Here is a 9,773-nt window from a genome sequence, read left to right on the forward strand (position 1 = left end):
ACGCCAAAAAGTAGGGACGCAGGTGGCTTCCACAGGACACTGGAAGGGGCAGTAGCTGTGGCCCTTTGGTAGGATCCCAATTTCGTCCGACGTGACATCGAGAGTGATCGACTGAAAGGGAACGTCTCGGTTACGTATCCCTGAAGGAGGGAACGGAGACGTCACGTCACGTCCCGTCGCCACAGCTCCTGTACCATCGCTGAGCGGCCGGGTCACCGGCTCGGCTCCTCAGCGAAAACCTGAATATGCGCTGCATCTGCTGCCTACTTATACTCACGCTGTGATCAGCAGCAGCTGGATGCAATAATCGCATGCCAATTTGCATTGGCTCGTTTAGTTTACACTCGAAGTAGATTGGTCCCTCTAAGCGAGATCCCAATTTCGACGGTCATCCTTCAGGGAACGAGGGTTACCATATGTAACCGAGACGTTTTTGATTATAACTAACGGTAGAGTTTTATTTAATTTCACAATAAAAGTTAATATATTTTAACTTAATGTATAGTTAATGCATTTTTAAAATAGAATTTTAATTAAATTTACCAAAAGTTTACCATAAATGCTTGTCAGTACATTCAGCAGTACACTTTAACCATATTTCAAAGACAACATAGGTAGTTATGAAATCACATATAAATATGTATATGTACACTCTTAAAAATAAAGGTGCTTCAAAAGGTTCTTCAAGCGATGCCATAGAAGAACCATTTTTGGTTCCACAAAGAACCATTCCATTAAAGATTCTTTAAAGAACCATCTCTTTCTGACCTTTTTGTAATCTGAAGAACCTTTTTTTCGCCACAAAGAACCTTTTGTGATTTATGGAACCATTTAGACAAAAAGGTTCTTCTATAGCATCGTGAAGCACCTTTATTTTTTAAGTGTATGTAAAAAAAAGTTCAACTATTTACATTTCACATACATTTTAATACATTTTAATTTAATTGCAAACCACATGTTAAGTGTCTGAGATCGTTACATTTGGTTTGCAATCAAGTACATTATTTTAAATACATTATTTCTAATATAAGTACTCTTTTAAAAATTATGCTAAAGTGTACTTGTATTCACAAGGGTGTATAACTGCACTTAATGGATGTGTCGATAGAAGTGTTGTGTGTGTGATCATACAACCATATGTTGTAAGTCAACTCGCTATTGGCACCCTTTAGATGAAACCAAACCCAAGCCAAAAGGAAAGCTCCTCCAGAAATGGTGTAAGATAGAAAGAGCTTTCTGTAACACTGGCTGGCAGATTCATTCAGACTCCAGACTGCTGATTCTTGTGGCTGTGGTCATGCTCTGTTGTGATTTTGTAATTGGCTTAGTCCATGTTGATATATTTGACCATGATCTTCAGGGATTAGGTCTATTAGCCACTGAAGAGGATGTGGTTTTGGTCAGCGCAGGTGGGTAGGAGTGCATGAGATTTAATCTGCTCCTTTAAATCAAATCAAACATATGTTGCATATGTTTTCCTCAGCACATCCCTAGTGTACTGAAATAAATTAACTTTTCCACGACATTCTAATTTATTGAGATGCACCTGTATACTTAAATGCATTTGAAATACATTTAATTTATGCTAAGTATACTACAAATATATTTACATATTTATGTACTTAATAAAATACCCTGAAATTGTATTTTTAGTATACTAAACTGGTGTACTTAAAGTATGCTAAATTGGAAAAACTAATTTTGTACTTAATGCACGGAATTGCGGAAGTAGTGCTGAAGTTCAATTAAAGATATACTGAAGTATATTTGATTGTGCTAAAGTGGAACTATTGCAAGTATACTTCAGGTACACTTTAAATATTTGGCATTTAAAGACTGATATTATTCAAATCAGTCTGTGCGTTGAATTTATTTAATACACAAGTTTCACAATTTGAGTTGAATTACTGAAATAAATTAACTTTTCCACGACATTCTAATTTATTGAGATGCACCTGTATACTTAAATGCATTTGAAATACATTTAATTTATGCTAAGTATACTACAAATATATTTACATATTTATGTACTTAATAAAATACCCTGAAATTGTATTTTTAGTTACTAAACTGGTGTACTTAAAGTATGCTAAATTGGAAAAACTAATTTTGTACTTAATGCACGGAATTGCGGAAGTAGTGCTGAAGTTCAATTAAAGATATACTGAAGTATATTTGATTGTGCTAAAGTGGAACTATTGCAAGTATACTTCAGGTACACTTTAAATATTTGGCATTTAAAGACTGATATTATTCAAAGATCATAAAATCCTCATCAATAGTGACATTAAAACACATTTTAGGATTAATATTAAGAAATGTGCATTGTGCACAAATAGTACGCCAAATAAAATTTCATTATAATTTTGATATCAGTCTCCAGTTATCTGTCAGTAAATATGTTAATAGATTTGAACTATACTTAGTATGAAATAAATGTATTTTAAATATATAACTTTTTACTAGGGATATATTGATTTATCTGGTCATGTGCTGAGAAAAAATGATAAGGCTGTAACAGTAAAATAATTTTGCAACATAGCTAAAACATAACCTACTTTTCTTTTAATTGACACTTATTAAAAAGAAGCCAATCCTTTGTGAAGAAGTATACTTAATTGTATAAATGTGCATTTGTAGTGTGCTTCAAATCTTAAAAGGACATTTAAAAATGATTGTATTTATGAAATAAATCTCCACTTAATTGTACTTATAGTTATGAAAGTGTGCTCTCTTAACTCACTATTAAAAATGCAATAATGTTTATTTAAAGGTTTTACTTTAAAATACATTTTACTTTTGTCATGCTATAAAGAAGTACACTTATTTTGGTGTGTTGACTAACATACTAAAGCACATGTAAAGTGTTTGTAATAGTTAATATATTTTAAATTTACTAAATTGCAACATCTTTCACTACAAATGTGTAATTACAAATATATTTAAAACATGACATACAAGTTTCAATAGAAATTACATTAAAGTATGTTTTAGTTTACCGTAAATTCTTGTCAGTACATTTAATCACATTTCAAAAACAATAGTAGCCTATATGAAATTTAATTTAAAGTTATATTTAATCCTACTTAAAAAAAAACACTTATATTCAAGTAATTGCATTTCATTTAAATTTAAACTATAATACATTTTAATTTAATTGTAAAGTGACTAAAAACACTGCATTAAATTCACAAATATTATTTCTGCAATAAGTTTTCATTTTAAAAGTATCCTAACGTATACTTCTTTTTTTTTTTTACAAGGGAAGAGCTTTGACTCATCGCCAATTTGCTCTATTTTGAGGAATAAGGATTTTTTTTATTACTTCTCTGCTCCCAAATTGTCATGTTCATTGCAAATTTAGATTGATTTGATCCTTTGAGGTTTCCAGAACTCAATATTCAATACCTTTTAGTACTCAAAACATCCAAAAAGGGTACATCATCAGATGATCATCTACATTTAAGCATCAATGATGTCTGTTGAGCAATCAAAATCTTGGTCCGCTCAGTAATGAGGTATTGAGGAAAAAACATAAATACTGTTATTCTTCAGGAAAGGCTTAGAAACTAGATCCTTTGCTTTCTCCCTCAAATCACTGTATGAATCTCGCTTTGTGCACGCGGGCATGTTTCTACCGAGTTGGGCACTCAATTCCAGAGCCTTGCCAGAACCTTTGACAATCTTAGACTGCTATTCCCTTCTTGCCAAACAGTTGGCACTATGCATGTGGAGGGGCTCTTTCTTGGCAACTACTAAAACCAAATTTGTCCTTTGACTGCCAGATGGTGAGGTGTGATCATCAGTGCACCAATTGCATTTCTAGGTTTTGTAGTCCGGTCAAAGTGAGTTTTACGCCACTGCAGCTGATGCTCGGCCTCATGCGTGGTGATTCTAAGTTTGCATGCAGCTGCACGGCCATGGAAACCCTTTTCCTTGGTGGGAAAATCTCATTTGTTCAGGAATTAGGGAAGGCTACAAACAAAGCCAATGTCACTGATTGAGTTACTTACTAGTGACTGAGAGCATATCCCCTGAAATAAATCGCTTTCTACATTAATGTCTTGGTGTTTGGTCACGTCTGAGTGGCTGATTGAATATTAGCATGATCTGGCGTTATGTTTCCACTTGTTCAGGTGCTTTACAAACAGAGTGAGTGCACTTGTGTTTTGACAGGGTGTTAAAAGTGTCTGTCTGATTATAGGAATCACCTTACACAGACTGATAAACATAGAAGTCTGTCTTTTTCTTTCTCGTCCCACTCCTCTCCATTTCTCCTACTCTGTTTTTAGGCCATATCAATATATTGACCTAAAAAGTGGAAGTAGTGCTTTTCTCCACCCATTCTATTGAATAAAAGATTTGGGCTGAAATGTGAGGAGAATACCAATAAAGAGAGAGAGACATATTGTGCTACTCCTCAAACCCCTTGACCCAAATCTTTTCAGAGAGAAGTTGCAATGCATGTACAGCAACAGTCAGTATCCTCCCAAAATGTTTCTTTTCATGCTGAAAAACATGGATTATTTGGAGAGTAAAGAAATGATGGACATGTCATACACTGACACACTTTCCTGAGAATGCTGGCAAATGTAATATTCATCTGGCATCAATTCAGTCACTGAATTCCATCTTAAAATGGTTGATGTGGTTTTTATGTTGTCTGCAGTGGATCCAAGAGTGAAGAGCAGATGGGAGCCGCTGCTGCTGTCCTCACTTTACAATGAACCTTTGGCTCCAGTGAAGCACATAATGAACTTTGTTTTAACCCTGTGATGCACAAAATATTAAATTGCAAATAATATATAAGAATATAAAGAATAGGCTATAAACTTTTTTGGTAACAGTTTTTTGTTTTCTTGGAATTTTGCTGATTCATTCTTAAAATTGCCTCAAACACCTTTGACATATTAGCAGTGAGCAAATGTTTTTGAAAGAAGTCTCTTATGCTTTCTTGAGCAGCAAATCAGCATTTTAAAATTATTTCTGAAGGGACACATTAATATTTTAATGTTTAATATTTCATAATATTACTGTTTTGACTTCTTTTTTTTATCCTTGCCTTGGTGAGCATTAGATACTTCTTTCAAAAACATTAACAAATCTTAATTATTCCAAACTTTTCCCAAACATTTTAGTAATGTGTATGCATGTACGTGTGTGTGTATCACCGTTAATATACTAATATATTAGTATTTACCTCAACTCATGGAAAAGCTCTTTACCAGTATATTATTAGGTACTGAACATATTTTAGTACTTCAGTATGTTGATATCTCAACATACTATCAGTTATGTCACACTACAGAAGGAGACCTCAGGGAGACAGACAGGTAAGTGTAATCTCTTTATTTACAGCTTGGTGCGGAGGGGAGAGATGCAGAGCAAACGGGTGAGTAACTCACTGATGTCAGGACGTGAGAATGCAGGTGAGTAGGAAAGGAATAAGGTATGGGTAAACCTTGACAAAACCAGACAATAAGGGTGTGAAATGTGACTGCTTATATATAGTAGGTGATGAGGTGAATGGTGGTAGGTGTGCTGAATGGGGATCCGGTGCAGGGGTGAGATTATAGGAATCACCTTACACAGACTGATAAACATAGAAGTCTGTCTTTTTCTTTCTCGTCCCACTCCTCTCCATTTCTCCTACTCTGTTTTTAGGCCATATCAATATATTGACCTAAAAAGTGGAAGTAGTGCTTTTCTCCACCCATTCTATTGAATAAAAGATTTGGGCTGAAATGTGAGGAGAATACCAATAAAGAGAGAGAGACATATTGTGCTACTCCTCAAACCCCTTGACCCAAATCTTTTCAGAGAGAAGTTGCAATGCATGTACAGCAACAGTCAGTATCCTCCCAAAATGTTTCTTTTCATGCTGAAAAACATGGATTATTTGGAGAGTAAAGAAATGATGGACATGTCATACACTGACACACTTTCCTGAGAATGCTGGCAAATGTAATATTCATCTGGCATCAATTCAGTCACTGAATTCCATCTTAAAATGGTTGATGTGGTTTTTATGTTGTCTGCAGTGGATCCAAGAGTGAAGAGCAGATGGGAGCCGCTGCTGCTGTCCTCACTTTACAATGAACCTTTGGCTCCAGTGAAGCACATAATGAACTTTGTTTTAACCCTGTGATGCACAAAATATTAAATTGCAAATAATATATAAGAATATAAAGAATAGGCTATAAACTTTTTTGGTAACAGTTTTTTGTTTTCTTGGAATTTTGCTGATTCATTCTTAAAATTGCCTCAAACACCTTTGACATATTAGCAGTGAGCAAATGTTTTTGAAAGAAGTCTCTTATGCTTTCTTGAGCAGCAAATCAGCATTTTAAAATTATTTCTGAAGGGACACATTAATATTTTAATGTTTAATATTTCATAATATTACTGTTTTGACTTCTTTTTTTGATCCTTGCCTTGGTGAGCATTAGATACTTCTTTCAAAAACATTAACAAATCTTAATTATTCCAAACTTTTCCCAAACATTTTAGTAATGTGTATGCATGTACGTGTGTGTGTATCACCGTTAATATACTAATATATTAGTATTTACCTCAACTCATGGAAAAGCTCTTTACCAGTATATTATTAGGTACTGAACATATTTTAGTACTTCAGTATGTTGATATCTCAACATACTATCAGTTATGTCACACTACAGAAGGAGACCTCAGGGAGACAGACAGGTAAGTGTAATCTCTTTATTTACAGCTTGGTGCGGAGGGGAGAGATGCAGAGCAAACGGGTGAGTAACTCACTGATGTCAGGACGTGAGAATGCAGGTGAGTAGGAAAGGAATAAGGTATGGGTAAACCTTGACAAAACCAGACAATAAGGGTGTGAAATGTGACTGCTTATATATAGTAGGTGATGAGGTGAATGGTGGTAGGTGTGCTGAATGGGGATCCGGTGCAGGTGTGAAGCAGGCGGGATGCTGGGAAAAGGAGTCCTTAATGTAGTAAAGTGACTGAGCTGGTGACTGGGATGGTAAACTTGTGACAGTACCTCCCCCTCTCGGAAGGCGCAAACCCACACCAAAAGGAGTCCAACAGGGGAGGGAAGGTGGGTGTCCAGAAGCTGTGGCAGGAAACAGGCAAGTAAATAGGGAGGTGCTTGCAGCAGTAGGGCCCCAATAGGAAGCCAGAGGAAGCCAGTAACTCAGGGAGCCAGGGAGGCACCGGCCAATCGGGAGTCCATGTGGCGTCTGCCGTTCGAGAGGCCATGGAGGCTCTGGCCATTCGGGAGGCCATGGTGGCGCCGGCCACTCGGGAGACCCTGGGGCAAGCTTTGGAGGGCACTCTGGAGGAGCAGACACTGCAGGGCGCTCTGGAGGGAATGACCACCAGAGTACAGGAGTCAAGGTTAGGGATCTGAATTTCATGGAAGGAATGGCTTTCTTGGCCGAGACTGGGGAAGTACTCTCCATAGCAGAAGGAATGGCTCTCCTGGCCGTGGCAAGGGAAATTGACAGAACAGAACTCCTGGCCGTGACTGGGGAATTTCTTTCCATTGAAGGAAGAACGGCTCATCAGGCCAGGACGAGGGGACTTAATTCGACTGAATAAGGAACTGCTCTCCTGGCCGGGACAAGGGGTCTTAATCCAGCTGAAGAAGGAACGGCACTCCTGGCCGTGACGAGGGGATTTAATCCGACGGAAGAAGGGGCGGCTCTCCTGGCCGGGACAAGGGGTCTTAATCCAGCTGAAGAAGGAACGGCACTCCTGGCCGTGATGAGGGAACTTAATCCGACTGAAAAATTAATGGCACTACTGGTCGTGACGAGGGGACTTAATCCTACTGAAGAAGGAACAGCACTCCTAGCTGTGACGATGGAACTGGATCCAACAGAAGATAGAATGGCACTGCTGGCCGTGATAGGAAAAGGAGTCCTTAATGTAGTAAAGTGACTGAGCTGGTGACTGGGATGGTAAACTTGTGACAGTACCTCCCCCTCTCGGAAGGCGCAAACCCACACCAAAAGGAGTCCAACAGGGGAGGGAAGGTGGGTGTCCAGAAGCTGTGGCAGGAAACAGGCAAGTAAATAGGGAGGTGCTTGCAGCAGTAGGGCCCCAATAGGAAGCCAGAGGAAGCCAGTAACTCAGGGAGCCAGGGAGGCACCGGCCAATCGGGAGTCCATGTGGCGTCTGCCGTTCGAGAGGCCATGGAGGCTCTGGCCATTCGGGAGGCCATGGTGGCGCCGGCCACTCGGGAGACCCTGGGGCAAGCTTTGGAGGGCACTCTGGAGGAGCAGACACTGCAGGGCGCTCTGGAGGGAATGACCACCAGAGTACAGGAGTCAAGGTTAGGGATCTGAATTTCATGGAAGGAATGGCTTTCTTGGCCGAGACTGGGGAAGTACTCTCCATAGCAGAAGGAATGGCTCTCCTGGCCGTGGCAAGGGAAATTGACAGAACAGAACTCCTGGCCGTGACTGGGGAATTTCTTTCCATTGAAGGAAGAACGGCTCATCAGGCCAGGACGAGGGGACTTAATTCGACTGAATAAGGAACTGCTCTCCTGGCCGGGACAAGGGGTCTTAATCCAGCTGAAGAAGGAACGGCACTCCTGGCCGTGACGAGGGGATTTAATCCGACGGAAGAAGGGGCGGCTCTCCTGGCCGGGACAAGGGGTCTTAATCCAGCTGAAGAAGGAACGGCACTCCTGGCCGTGACGAGGGGATTTAATCCGACGGAAGAAGGGGCGGCTCTCCTGGCCGGGACAAGGGGTCTTAATCCAGCTGAAGAAGGAACGGCACTCCTGGCCGTGATGAGGGAACTTAATCCGACTGAAAAATTAATGGCACTACTGGTCGTGACGAGGGGACTTAATCCTACTGAAGAAGGAACAGCACTCCTAGCTGTGACGATGGAACTGGATCCAACAGAAGATAGAATGGCACTGCTGGCCGTGATAGGGTAGCTGATCCTTACAGCTAGGGGAAAGGCTTTCCTGGCCGTGGCAAAGACATTTAATCTGACTAAAAGGGGAGCGGCACTCCTGGCCGTGTGTCTAGTCAAAGTCAAAGTCTGCTTTATTGTCAATTCTGCCACATGTACAGCACATACATACAGAGAATTGAAATTTGCGTTACTCTCAAACCCATGGTGCATACAGTTAACACTTAACACTAACAGTAGACATAATACAGATAAATACAGTTTAAATATATATAAAATACAAACTATATAAATATACAAATAAGGACATTGTAAAAAACAAAAAACAAAAAACTAGGCCTAGACAAGAGCCTTTACTGGACTCTGGTCAAAGGCTGGGGCCTGTACTGGATTCTGGTTGAAGGCTGGAGCCTGTTTTGGACACCTGTCAGGGGCTGAAGCTGGCACTTGACTCTGGTCAGGGGCTGAAGCAGACATTAGAACTTGCTCCGAGGCTGAGGCTGACACTGAACTCTGGTCGAGGGCTGGAGAATGCTCTGGACTCTGTTTAGGGGCATGAGCCTTTACTGGGAACTGGTCGGGGCCGGGAGTTTGCACTGGACTCTGGTCAGGGGTTAGAGCCCGCACTGGACTTTGGTCAAAGGCTGGAGCCTGCACTGGACTCTGGACAGACACAGATACCCTTTCTGGGCCAAACTCAGGGACAGAAGCCCTCTCTGGGCTAAACTCGGGAACAGAACACTGCACTGGGCTAGACTCGGGGACAGGAGCCCTCTCTGAACTCAACTCCGGAACGCAAGCCTTCTCTCTATTCTCCAGGGCTAGAGCCATCTCTCGACTCTGGTCCGGGGCTAGAG

The sequence above is a fragment of the Sinocyclocheilus grahami genome, unplaced genomic scaffold (assembly GCF_001515645.1).
Source record: "Sinocyclocheilus grahami isolate Dianchi unplaced genomic scaffold, SAMN03320097.WGS_v1.1 scaffold82.1, whole genome shotgun sequence".
NCBI lineage: Eukaryota > Metazoa > Chordata > Actinopteri > Cypriniformes > Cyprinidae > Sinocyclocheilus > Sinocyclocheilus grahami.